Source organism: Epinephelus fuscoguttatus, linkage group LG4, assembly GCF_011397635.1.
Source record: "Epinephelus fuscoguttatus linkage group LG4, E.fuscoguttatus.final_Chr_v1".
In the NCBI taxonomy this organism is placed as follows: domain Eukaryota; kingdom Metazoa; phylum Chordata; class Actinopteri; order Perciformes; family Serranidae; genus Epinephelus; species Epinephelus fuscoguttatus.
The window spans coordinates 10,771,591-10,783,468 of NC_064755.1; the positions used below are offsets into that span (position 1 = coordinate 10,771,591).

Sequence of the window (11,878 nt, forward strand, 5' to 3'; positions counted from 1 at the left end):
GGTGGAGCAGGCACAGGCATTAAAGGGGCAAAAAGCGAAATCATTTCACCGCTAGGTTTGGTGTTGTGCACTGCCTGTAGACCAAACCAAAGTGTGTCATGAGCCACTCCCCCCTCTACCTCTGCGAATGCTAACATTCCTCCTCTTCTCCGTGAGTGAGAGCGATGTTTTAGCCTAGCAGGCAGCTGGCTCGCGGGCTGCCCACTATGCTAAAACATCACTTCAGGTTAAAGTGGTAAGAAGCAGCGGTTTTATCGGGCAGCTGGGTGAAGTGGAGGCTGCGGAGGAAACACTAGGATGGGTTAATGTCTGGAGCTTGAGCAGCTCGCCAGGCTCACGGGCTGCCCGCTAGGCTAACACATCACTCTCACTCACAGAGAAAAGTAGAAACGTTAGCATTAGCTCCCGGAGTTAGCACTAGCCGGGATCTGGCAATGCCCAGGTGGGCAGCCAGGCAGGGCTGCTAGCTCAATCTTGTTGTAATGGCTGGATGGTTGATGCGTACATGCTGATTTGCGTACTATCAGAGCCAATCCGCACATTACTATGGCTTAAAGGTGCTGTATGTAAGAATGTGGCCAAAACGGTTACTGCACTCAAATTCAAAATACTGCCGCGAGACATGTCCGCCCTACAGATTCGAGGTTGCTGGGCAGCGGCACACTGGAGACTGATTTGTTTGCCCACGGGCGGCTGCCGTGGCAGGGCCGCAGCGCCGTGTGATCTTCGGTTTTCAAGCGGACTGTTCGAGCAAGTTCGGCTTCTCTGCTGCTAACGCTGCTGCCGGGATACAGCTTATGAGGAGCTGGCTGCTAATGCTATGTACCGGGACACTGCTAATGCTGCTTGCCGTGCTGCTGTAGCTCAGTCGTAACTGTAACTGATGCTGAGACTCTACTAACTGCGTGACTGGTAGACAGCGGTGGGTGGCGCAACAGGCCAAAACACAAATTCAAAACATAAACATGATTTGCGGACCGTAAAAATTTTTTTTAAATGCAAATATTCTGGCTGTACTACTGTTGTCGGTGAGATCAGTATGTTATATGACCATTATTCCTTAGTCTTTGTGACATATTAGGAGGATTTTACGACTATTTGCTTTAGATTTCTTACATATAGCTCCTTTAATTATCAACCTGGTCAATAAAAACAACCCGTCCTGTGTTAGGAGTGTATGTCGCTGACAGAAAGAAAGAAAGAAAAGGAAAAAAAGACAGAAAAGCAGCGTACACCTCATATATTTATTTCTCACAGGTGCGCACACGTTTGGCTGGCATGCAGAAGCACCATCTCTGTGTCGAGGGTGCGAGCCGCAGCTTTGCCTGCTCAGGTAGAGAGGCTGCGTAGCGCAGTGTGTTTTTTCGCTGATTCAGTTCTGCAGGTTCTCTGCTGGTACACTGGAGACGGGGATCAAGCAGTTTGTCTCACTCGGGATAGATTGTGCTTTTTTGGTTCATAGTTTCTGATTGACGTGTGATTTATTCGCGTTTAGAGGGAATTATTTTTACCTGCAATTACCGGATAACGGAAACGTGGGCACAGTTATCTATATAAAATACACAGACTAACTAACTAACTAACTGATTGACTAACGTAAACAATTGAAAATTAAAAAAAAAAGGCTTGCACCGCTCCGATGAGGGAAAGCGGCTGACCGGAAGTCACGCACGGGGAGGGGGGGATTCACATGAACGTACATGAACGTGCAGCCAGACCGGCTTGTAAACAATGGGCTGGAGATCAACACAGAGAGAGGATGTGTGAGGCCATGCTATACTCCAGATGAAATTACACCTCTAGTTCTTCACATAGCAATTTTTTAATTCCTTCAATCCAGAAATGATGAATTTCGCTTATTGCTCCTTTAAGGGTCTGCAGTGGAGCCTTTAGAACCTCCCCAGTGGCTGCCATGCAAGTGGAGATAGGAGAGCAACCATTAAGAATAAGAAGGACCGCAGTAATGTTAACATATTGGGTCGATCTTCAGGGACACTGTAGCTCACACCCTGCTAAAGCAATCTGAGAGGATCGTTGGGGAACACAATGAAAGTAGGTGTTTCAGTTTCGGATGGGTAGGAAATGCTAAAGCAGAGAGCCTTGGTCTGTGCAACATAGCATATAGCCCAACAGTCCCATATCCAGACATCCCTCCATGGTTATTTGTGACTCCATCTGTTGATTTGAATATATGACAAGAGCTTAAAGGGAATTCAAAGTAAACACAGGCTGAGAGGATTGTAGATGTGTACATAGAACAGCATTTTAATGATAAAACTAGGATTTTCACTGACGGCTCAAAAGACCCTGAGACCGGAAGGACAGCAGCTGCCATCTACATTCCAACATGTAAAAAAGCCATTAAGAAAAGAACCCCTGATCATCTTTCAGTATATACAGTTGAGCTCCTAGCTCATTATGATAGCGATGCAGTGGATAGAGGAGAACAACATTAGAAAGGCAGTCATCGCATCAGATAGCTGGGCAGCACTCACTAGCATCGAATCCGTTAAGTCCTGCAGGCTAGATCTGTTTTTTCAAATTCATCACTTCATTTACAGAATGTTCAATAAGGGCATGACCGTCTGCTTTGTTTGGCTTCCTGCTCATGCAGGAGTAGAGGGAAACGAGGATGCAGATATTTTAGCAAAGCAAGCACTTAAATCAACAGCAGTCAATATGGAAGTTCCTTTAAGTACACCTGAAGGCAAAGCATTTATCAAAAAACAGATGTGCAAAATATGGCAGGAGTACTGGGAACCGAATGAAACTGGGAGGAATTTTTTGAACATCCAAAAACACGTTGGTTTGGGAAGAAGGCTGAGCACGAGCCGGAAAGAGGAAACGGTCATCACCCATCTAAGGATAGGGCACACTGGGCTTAACCAGTCATTGTGGAGGACAGGGAGACATTCAACTGGTCTCTGCGCAAAATGTAGTTGTCCAGAAACTGTGAAACATGTGTTGCTTGAGTGCAGGGGTTATTTGGAGGAGGGGAAGAAACTGGCAGCAACACTGGAAAAACTGCTAAACTTAAACCCAGCATAGGAAACCTCATTGGGGCAGAAGCAGAGGGCAAAACATCAAAGCATCTAATGAAATACAGCAAAGTATCTAATGAAATACAGCAAGCCAGTCTGATGGGCCTAGTGGAAGAAGTCCGTGAGCTGAAGGCCACAATCAAACTTAAAGACCAGAAGATCCATCTGCTTGAAGAAAGGATTGATGACCTGGAGCAGTACTCCAGGGGAAATGACCTGATCATCACTGGGCTGGATACCAGACATCGCAGCTATGCCAGGGCTGCAGCCAGTGACCAGCAACGTGAGGATGCACCACCTGAAGAACTGCTCACACTAGAGACACAAGTTGTTACATTTTTGAGCAGTAAGAACATTGATCTGGACGGTGAGAACATCTCAGCCTGCCACAGCCTTCCACGTAAGGATAAAAATGCCAAACCAACCATTGTTGTTCAGCTTACCAACAGAAAGTATAAGATTAATTTACTACGACAGGCAAAAAAACTAAAGGGCACAGGGGTGTACATAAATGAACATTTGTGAAGAAGAATGCTGAAATAGCTAGACATAGCCGCATACTCAGAAAACAAAATAAAATTCAAGCAACATGGACAAGAAATGGGAAAACATTTATCAAGTTAAATGGACCACCAGAGCAGGCAAAGGTGATTGCAGTGAGGAATCTGAGAGACTTGGAACAATACAAGTGACAATGGATGCAGCTTGGTTAGCAAATGGCACACTCAATGAGGATTGGAAAATGTTTGTTTGGTTTATTGGAATAAAGAAGCAAGATAAAGAGTTAGTGCCAAGTTTGAAGTATGAAAATAGAATTTGTTGCTTTTCACTTTGAGTTATATCCTGTGCTCTATGATGGTAAGAGAACAGCTGTTTTATACAAGCATATTGTACAATCTTGTGACTTCTGTTTTGCTGTTTTGTTGATATTTACTTTTTTTAGTTAGGATATGACAGATAAAAATATATCTTTTCCCTTAGAACAGGAGTATGAGGATTTCTATGAGAATGAAAACTATTTAGCTGAGCCCTGTTTCAATAGAATATATGAAGAGTCATACTTAAGTTTTTTGAAGTCAGCTGAACATAAATCATTTAGTTTTGAGAATGACATTGATCCAGATGCAAATTTTTATAAAGATTGGAACTCTGGGTCCAAATATTACATGGAAATTCAGTTTAATGAACTCAGTCTGAATGGATTTTCAATTATACACTTTAATAGTCGAAGCCTCTATGCAAATTTTGATCAAATCAAAGAAATTGTGCAATCTTTAAAACATAGTTTTCAAGTCATTGCCATCAGTGAAACCTGGCTGACAAATGAAAAGGGCTCCAATTTCATATTAGAGGGATACAATCATTTTAATGTAAACCGCAAGAATAAAAGGGGTGGTGGAGTGGCTTTCTTTGTACAGAAAGATTTTCAGTGTAGAGTGGTTGACAGTACAGTTGTGGATGATATCATGGAGAGTCTGACAATTGAAATTCATTCCACTAATCTGAAAAGTATTATTGTGAGTTGCATATATAGGACACCTGGCTCTTGCATTGATTCCTTTGTTAATTCCATGGTTGACATTTTAGGTAAGGTATGTGATAAGAAACAAGTTTTTATTTGTGGTGATTTCAATATTGATTTAATGAAATGGAATGAACATAAAATGACAACAGAATTTTGTAACACAATGTTCAGTCTAGGTATCTGGCCCCTGATTGACAACCCTAGTCGAATAACCAAAGACAGTGCAACTCTTATAGACAATATTTTTACGAATACTCATCACCAAGTAACAAGCGGTTTGCTCATAAGTGATGTCAGTGATGTCACCTTCCTGTTTTTGTAGTTGTGCATAATTTAATTGCTAAATGTACGATTGATAGAAATAAACATCCCTACAAATTAAGGAGATTGAAAACATTAGAAAGAATTGAAGCCTTAAAGATGGATCTTAGAAATTGTAACTGGGACGAGGTTTATGTTGATGATCCAGATTTAGCATATGATGCATTTTTGTCTGCATTTTTAAAATTATATATTAAGCATTGTCCTATAAAAATGTGTAGGGTGAAAGATCAATATGAAGGTAAACCATGGATTATAAAAGGTCTGCAAAAGGCATGTAATAAGAAAAACCAACTGTACAAAAAGTTTTTACAGCAGAGAACTAGTGATAGTGAGGAAAAATATAAGCGCTATAAGAACAAACTAACTACTATTATGAGGACTCAAAAAAAGGAATACTATAGTAAAATATTGGAGGACAGTAAAAATAACATACAAAAACTTGGAAGGTAATCAATTATATTATACATAATAAAAGTAATAATTCAGAACTTCCAGATTTCTTTATAAATAAAGTTAATAATAAAGTGGATGATTTAAGAAATATTGTTGATGAGTTCAATGACTACTTTGTAAATGTTGGAGCTAAAAAGAGATTACTGTATCTGATAACAACAAATATATGTTTAATAATTTGATTAATACTAATGCTAGTTCTATGTTTTTAAGTGGGGTACATGAAACTGATATTATTGAAACTGTAAGAAAATTAAAAAATAAGAGATCACTTGACATCCATTCCATTGATACTGTAATTATTAAAAATGTTATTGATTATATTGTCAGACCCTTGACCTATGTTTGTAATCTGTCTTTCCAAAAAGGAATCTTTCCTAACAACATGAAGATAGCAAAGGTGATCCCAATTCATAAAAATGGAGATAAACACTATATGGAAAATTACAGAGCAATATCACTTTTGCTGCAATTTTCTAAAATTTTAGAGAAACTGTTTGTGAAACAATTAAATTTGTTCATTCATAAAAATAAATTATTAAGTGAAAATCAATATGGATTCAGAGAAAGCAGAACCACTGCTTTTGCAGTAATGCAAATGGTAGAAGAAATAGCAAATGCAAATGAAAATGGTGAGTGTTCTATTGGTCTGTATATTGATCTGCAGAAGGCGTTTGACACCATAGATCACAGACAGTTATTGAAGAAATTAGAGATGTATGGAATACGAGGGGTTGTTCATTCTTGGCTGGAAAGTTATTTAGGTAATAGACACCAGTGTGTACAAATTAATGATACTATGTCAGCACTGAGAAAGATTACATGTGGCGTACCACAAGGATCAGTGATTGGTCCAATACTGTTCATTCTTTATATCAATGACATCTGCAATGTAACAGATTTATAGATATGTAATATTTGCAGATGATACCAATTTGTTTTGCTCTGGTAAGAATTTAAAGGAACTTTTGTGTTGTGTAGAAATGGAGCTGGAAAATCTCAAGACTTGGTTTGATGTCAATAAATTATCTTTAAATATTAAGAAAACAAAATTTATGGTTTTTGGGAATCCAAATGAAAGTGATTGTAATGTTAATTTAAAAATCTGTAATGCTGACATCGAAAGAGTTTCTGAGACTAAATTCCTTGGGGTTGTCATTGATCAAAAGCTAACATGGAAACAACACATTGAATATATTAAAGGGAAAATCTCAAAATCACTTGCAATCCTGTATAAATCCAGAAATGTATTGAATTCCACGGCTTTGCATTTGATCTACTACTCATTGATTGTTCCCTATATATCTTACTGTGTGGAATTGTGGGGATCCACCTTTAAAACCACCATAAATTCAATAATAAAACTGCAAAAACGAGTTATACGTATTATCAATAAGGCTGATTATTATGCTCACACAGAAATACTTTTTCTAAATTCCCATGTTATGAAATTTAATGATCTGTTTTATTATAAAATAATGCAAATTATGTTTAGAGCAAAATCAAAAATGCTCCCTGACTCAATACAGAGGTTCTTTTCAATTCAGGACAGTCCTTATAATCTTAGAGGTGCTTGCAAGTTTACTGTACAAAAAGCTAAAAAAGGTATGAAAAGGAGATGTGTCTCCATTATTGGCGTTAAATTCTGGAATGATGCCAACATAAATTTAAAAACATGTCATTCTCTTTTGGTTTTTAAGAAAATGGTTTGTAAAGCTATTTTTGAAGCTTATAAGTGCGATTAATTATCTGTTGTTGTGGTTTCTTTGTTTTTTGGAGGTTGGTAGGCTAAAAAGTTGATAATATAGGATAGGCTCTTATAAGCAGTCTGCTTCTGCCTATGCCTTTTCAGTCAATATTCAACACATGATTCTTGATTTTGTGATTTTGTGTGAAATGTCAATACTGTGTACAATGTTTGGTGTTGTCATGACTGAATAAAACTACTACAACTACAAATACCTATACCTGGATTAATGGAGAGGATATAGAACTTTACCTTTTTTGTTTGTTTGTTTGTTTTGTTTTGTTTTGTTTTGACTGCCTCGCTCCTGTTCCACACTCCAGAGCGGTAGGTGGCGGTAATGCACCTGGTAAGCTGGTTGCCAACTGTCAATCAAATCAGAAGAAGAAGAAGTGGTAGTAGTGAACAAGAAAAAGGCGCCAGTCCCATTTCACAAATGACTGAGTTAACTTCGGGAGGTTAACCTAGGCATTAAACCTTGAGCGACATTTACTGTAGCCTACATTAGACAACGTGTTCAGTTGAGTCTTTGAGAGAGTTTGTCAAGGAGCAGCAGCTCTGTATTGAGGAGAGGAAGTCCAGTGCGCAAGTCAAAATTGCAGAGACACCTGAACAGCCACACAGATGTTAAGCCGTTTTCTTGCAACACATGTGGGACAAGATCAGTCAGAAGTCAGGATTGCAAAGGCACTGTAGAACCCACACAGGTGAGAAGATATACCTTTGCAAGACCTGTGGGAAAAGATTCAGTAAGAAGGCAGGATTGGAAAGTCACATGACAGTCCACTCAGGTGAGAAGCTGTATACTTGTAAAGTATGTGGGAGAGCTTTCAGACGTAATGGTGTCTTGTTAGACCACATGAGGACTCATTCAGGTGAGAGGCCGTATACTTGTAAAGTATGTGGGAGACACTTCAGATCTACCAGTAACTTGACAGTCCACATGAGAACACACACAGGTGTAAAGGTGCATCACTTGAGCGCAGCGGTTCCAGTTGAAGTCACACATATACAGGAGAGAGACTGTTAAATGTTGCTGCTGTCCCTGTTTTATATGAGAAGAGGAAAGGTAGTTGCTAGGCTAATTTATGCAATGTAAAATGCCATAGGCTTGTGCTAATAACATTAGCATGTTATATTTGTTTGGAAAACGTGTTAAGTCTACGACAATTGTTTTGTCTGTGAATGCTGTGAGTTGTAATAGAGCCAAATTGTGTGCCGTTACCTTTGTTAAATGTTGCTGTTGTCCCTGTTTTATATAACAAGAGAAAAGTTAGTCACTAGGCTAATTTATACAATGTAAAATGCCATAGGCTTGTGCTAATAAAGTTAAAATGTATTTGTTTGGAAAACATGTTTAGTATGACAGTTGTTTTATCAATGAATTTTGTGAGTTGTAATGGAGCCAAATTGTGTGCCGTTACCTTGGTTAAATGTTGTTGTTGTCCTTGGCTTTATATGAGAAGAGGAAAAGATCGCTAGTTGCTCAGCTAATTTATACTGTGTAAAATGCCATAGGCTTGTGCTAATAACATTAGCATGTTGTATTTGTGGGGAAAATGTGTTCGGATAAAGACAAGTGTTTGTCTGTGAATGCAGCGAGTTATAGTGAAGCCATTTTGTGTACTTGCTTTTCAAATTGTCTCTAATAAGCCATATTTAATGTGTGTTTAATGTGTGTTTTTAACCAACTAAACTTACAGCACTTCACAGAAACCTCCACCACTGACAAGCGTTTTGGAAGTGTAACTGCAGAGTGACACAGACACGCCACAGCACAAGTAAAAATGCTCACAATGCCAAAGGCTACGTGCGTAGGGTCAACACACAACTATAAATTCTCTTTGTGCCGTACCTACAGCATCAGTTGAACACAGACGTATAAATTCTCTGTCAGAGTCACTCCAGACAGGAGGGCTCTTTGTGCTTGGATTTTCAAAGTTGGATATATTTTTTCAACATGTCATAGTTTCAGAGCTCTTAGTGAACAGATTTATCTAACTTTATACAAGAAATAAAAGTTTAATAAAGGCCAAATAAGTTTTAAAAACATGCTCTACCAAACAGTTCATTTGTCCCCTTATGGTAAAGCATACATAAATAACACCTCATATTCCATTCATACTTTTATTATTATTTTCCACAGAAATTGAACTGTTTTTGTCAGTTGTACTCTACACCTACATTAGGAAAACATTCAGCACAACGTAGTGGCTCTTAATAAGTATAATTAATATCATATTTTCAATTGGTTTTTTTTATTTGAAGGTATGCTTTTTCATCAGATTTCTGACATTTCCTCTGAGATTTTTCTGCTTCCATTGGAAAAAAAGGAAAAAAGACAAAGAAGTGGGAGGTTGGGGAAATCCCTTTCATCCAGATGATAATGCAAACTCATATTTGTATAGTACCATACATAAATAACACCTCATATTCTATTAATACTTTAATTATATTTTTGTCATTCTCACATAAATTGAACTGTTTTCCTGAGTTGTATACCATACCTACATTAGTAAAACATTCAGTACAACATAGTGGCTCTTAATAAGTATAATTAATGTAATATTTTCTTTTTTTTTTTTATAACAAGGTATATTTGAGACAAGGACCCAACCTGAGGGGCCAGCATCTTTAATTCTTCATTCAGGTATTCTGCTGTCTGTAGGCAGATGGATAGAGCTTTGTGAATATTGGTCATGGGACTGCAGTGTCCCTCCTGAAGATGTCTCCAAACACTGTGGATTTGATGATCAAAAGAGAAACACAAGCATAGACTGACCTGGAGAAGAGAGACCAACACAGACATTCATGTTGCCTCTCATATTTTTATACACAGAGGAGACTGACCTGTTGATACCTGTTGGCACTATTGATAGTAGAGATCTTCATCGCCTTGATTAAACGGGGAAAACCACTGAATGTAGTGGATCAAAGTGAGATGGCGACAAAACGGTACAAGACCTCAAAAGACCATCACTGTGGTAAATATATTTTAATAGAAAAGAAGCTGAAGATATGACCTACTCTGATGCAAGTAATTACTGTGGTCTCTGTACAGATCATCTTTTTTTGTCCAAAACTTATAAATCCTTTATCATAAATTAGGTTTTATTTCTGCAGATTGACATATGGAAATGTAAAAATGTCACTGAACCTGAAGGACCACATGTGTACTGATGTGGGGGATTATATACAGACATGACGACAGTTTAAAAACGCTAATAAAACAGGTGAGTAATATAAACATTCACCCCCATACCTTTGTCATGAACAGAGAAATTAGCTATAGAGACAAAAAACAGTTTTTATACCAGGCAGTGAACATGTTTATTTCTGCTGTAGGGTTGGGCATTTAAACATGGGGGTCTGTGGGGACTGAAGCCAGTCTCAAGTGGCCATTCTAGAAACTGGCACTTTCGTGTTGGCGTCATTTTCAGCCCTGGACGTTGCTGCTTGCCTGTTGATATAAAGGAGGTGTGTGTGCATGTGTGTGATTGATCTTTTGCAGTGGCTGAAGGCCTCAGAACACTTTCTCTCCCTTTTCCGCAGTGTTTACAACCTTTCCAATTCATCTGTTGACTTCATTGATTTCTCAGAACTTCTGGATATGTAGCTTTGCTTTAAAATGACATAGTGAACCAGATGACTCAGTGTAGCTGCTTATTTAAAGAGACTCCAGGTGACAAAGCTGTTTATACCTGTTATGACACCTGCAGATGATTCACTATTTAAAAGGCTTCACATGAACTCAACATCACTGCAGATAAAATAAATGTCACAGTACATAGTGTCACTTTATATGTCTGAGTGTTTTATTGAATGCAACAGCAAACCAGTGCAGTTCAGACATTAGTGTGACAGAGTGCGCTCAGTCGACGGCTGGGATGGCGGCTCTCTGTGGTTTGGCTCACTTCCACTCTCAGGAGCCCCTGCACACAAGAGGAGAACAAGAAGTTGGCGTACACACAATACACAATAACATACATTATCTTTATAAGTCAAAAGCTCAGACTCATCTTTAGTCCACAGCAAACAGCAGCAGCTCAGGTGGTGTAGTAAGACAAGGAACATGAATAATGGTTAGTAAAACAGATTAATAATCTTTCAGTTACTAAATAAGTGATATTATCTAAAGAAACAGGCGAGGTATAGAGTTTGTAGCTAGCTTACACAATAGTACACATAACTTTCTGTCTTTATATCACATCATGCTCTAGCCTAGGTCACTGTTTTAGTAAGTCAGAGGCTCGTACTTACTTTTTTTCGTCCATGGTGAACAGCAGCAGCTCAGGTGGTGGAGTGAGATAAACCTTTAGTATGACAAAAAAACTGTTAGTGAGACAAATACTCTTTGAATTATTGAATATTATGAATATAATATGTTTAAAATAGTTACTATACCTTTGGCCATGTGAAGGCATTTTAGTCTCTGGAGGCCAATGTTCAGTCATCTGGTGGTCTGAGAGTGGTGTCTTGTCTTCTCTTTAAATTTTGCAGCTTTGTTCTTCTGTCAGTGCTGTCGTCTTCAGTGGTGACCTGGAGAAAACTGTGTGTGTGTGTGTGTGTGTGTGTGTGTGTGTGTGTGTGTGTGTGTGTGTGTGACAATGACAGAGAGATCTGGTGCTGGTGTTCATTTGAACACAGACCAAGGTGACAGTTTGTCGCCCAGCCAGATGCAAAGGCAACTTCATCTTCCTCAGCCCCGCCAGACGCAAAGGCTACATGCACGGGGTGTCAACAGCCCTGCCAGACGCAAGAGCTACCTGGTTCATTGCCAGCCTTGCCAGA

General features: G+C 38.9%; 1 protein-coding gene across 1 annotated transcript in view; it reads right to left on the minus strand.

Annotated features, from left to right (window-relative positions):
- Positions 1–11,878, minus strand: part of si:ch211-266k8.4 (uncharacterized) — a 125,429-nt gene extending 113,551 nt beyond the window's left edge. Inside the window, exons 1-2 of the mRNA XM_049574971.1 lie at positions 11,492–11,878; positions 11,348–11,400 (exon numbers count right to left, since the gene is read on the minus strand). The gene's annotated coding sequence lies outside the window, so the exon portion shown is untranslated. The remainder of the gene's footprint in view (positions 1–11,347; positions 11,401–11,491) is intronic.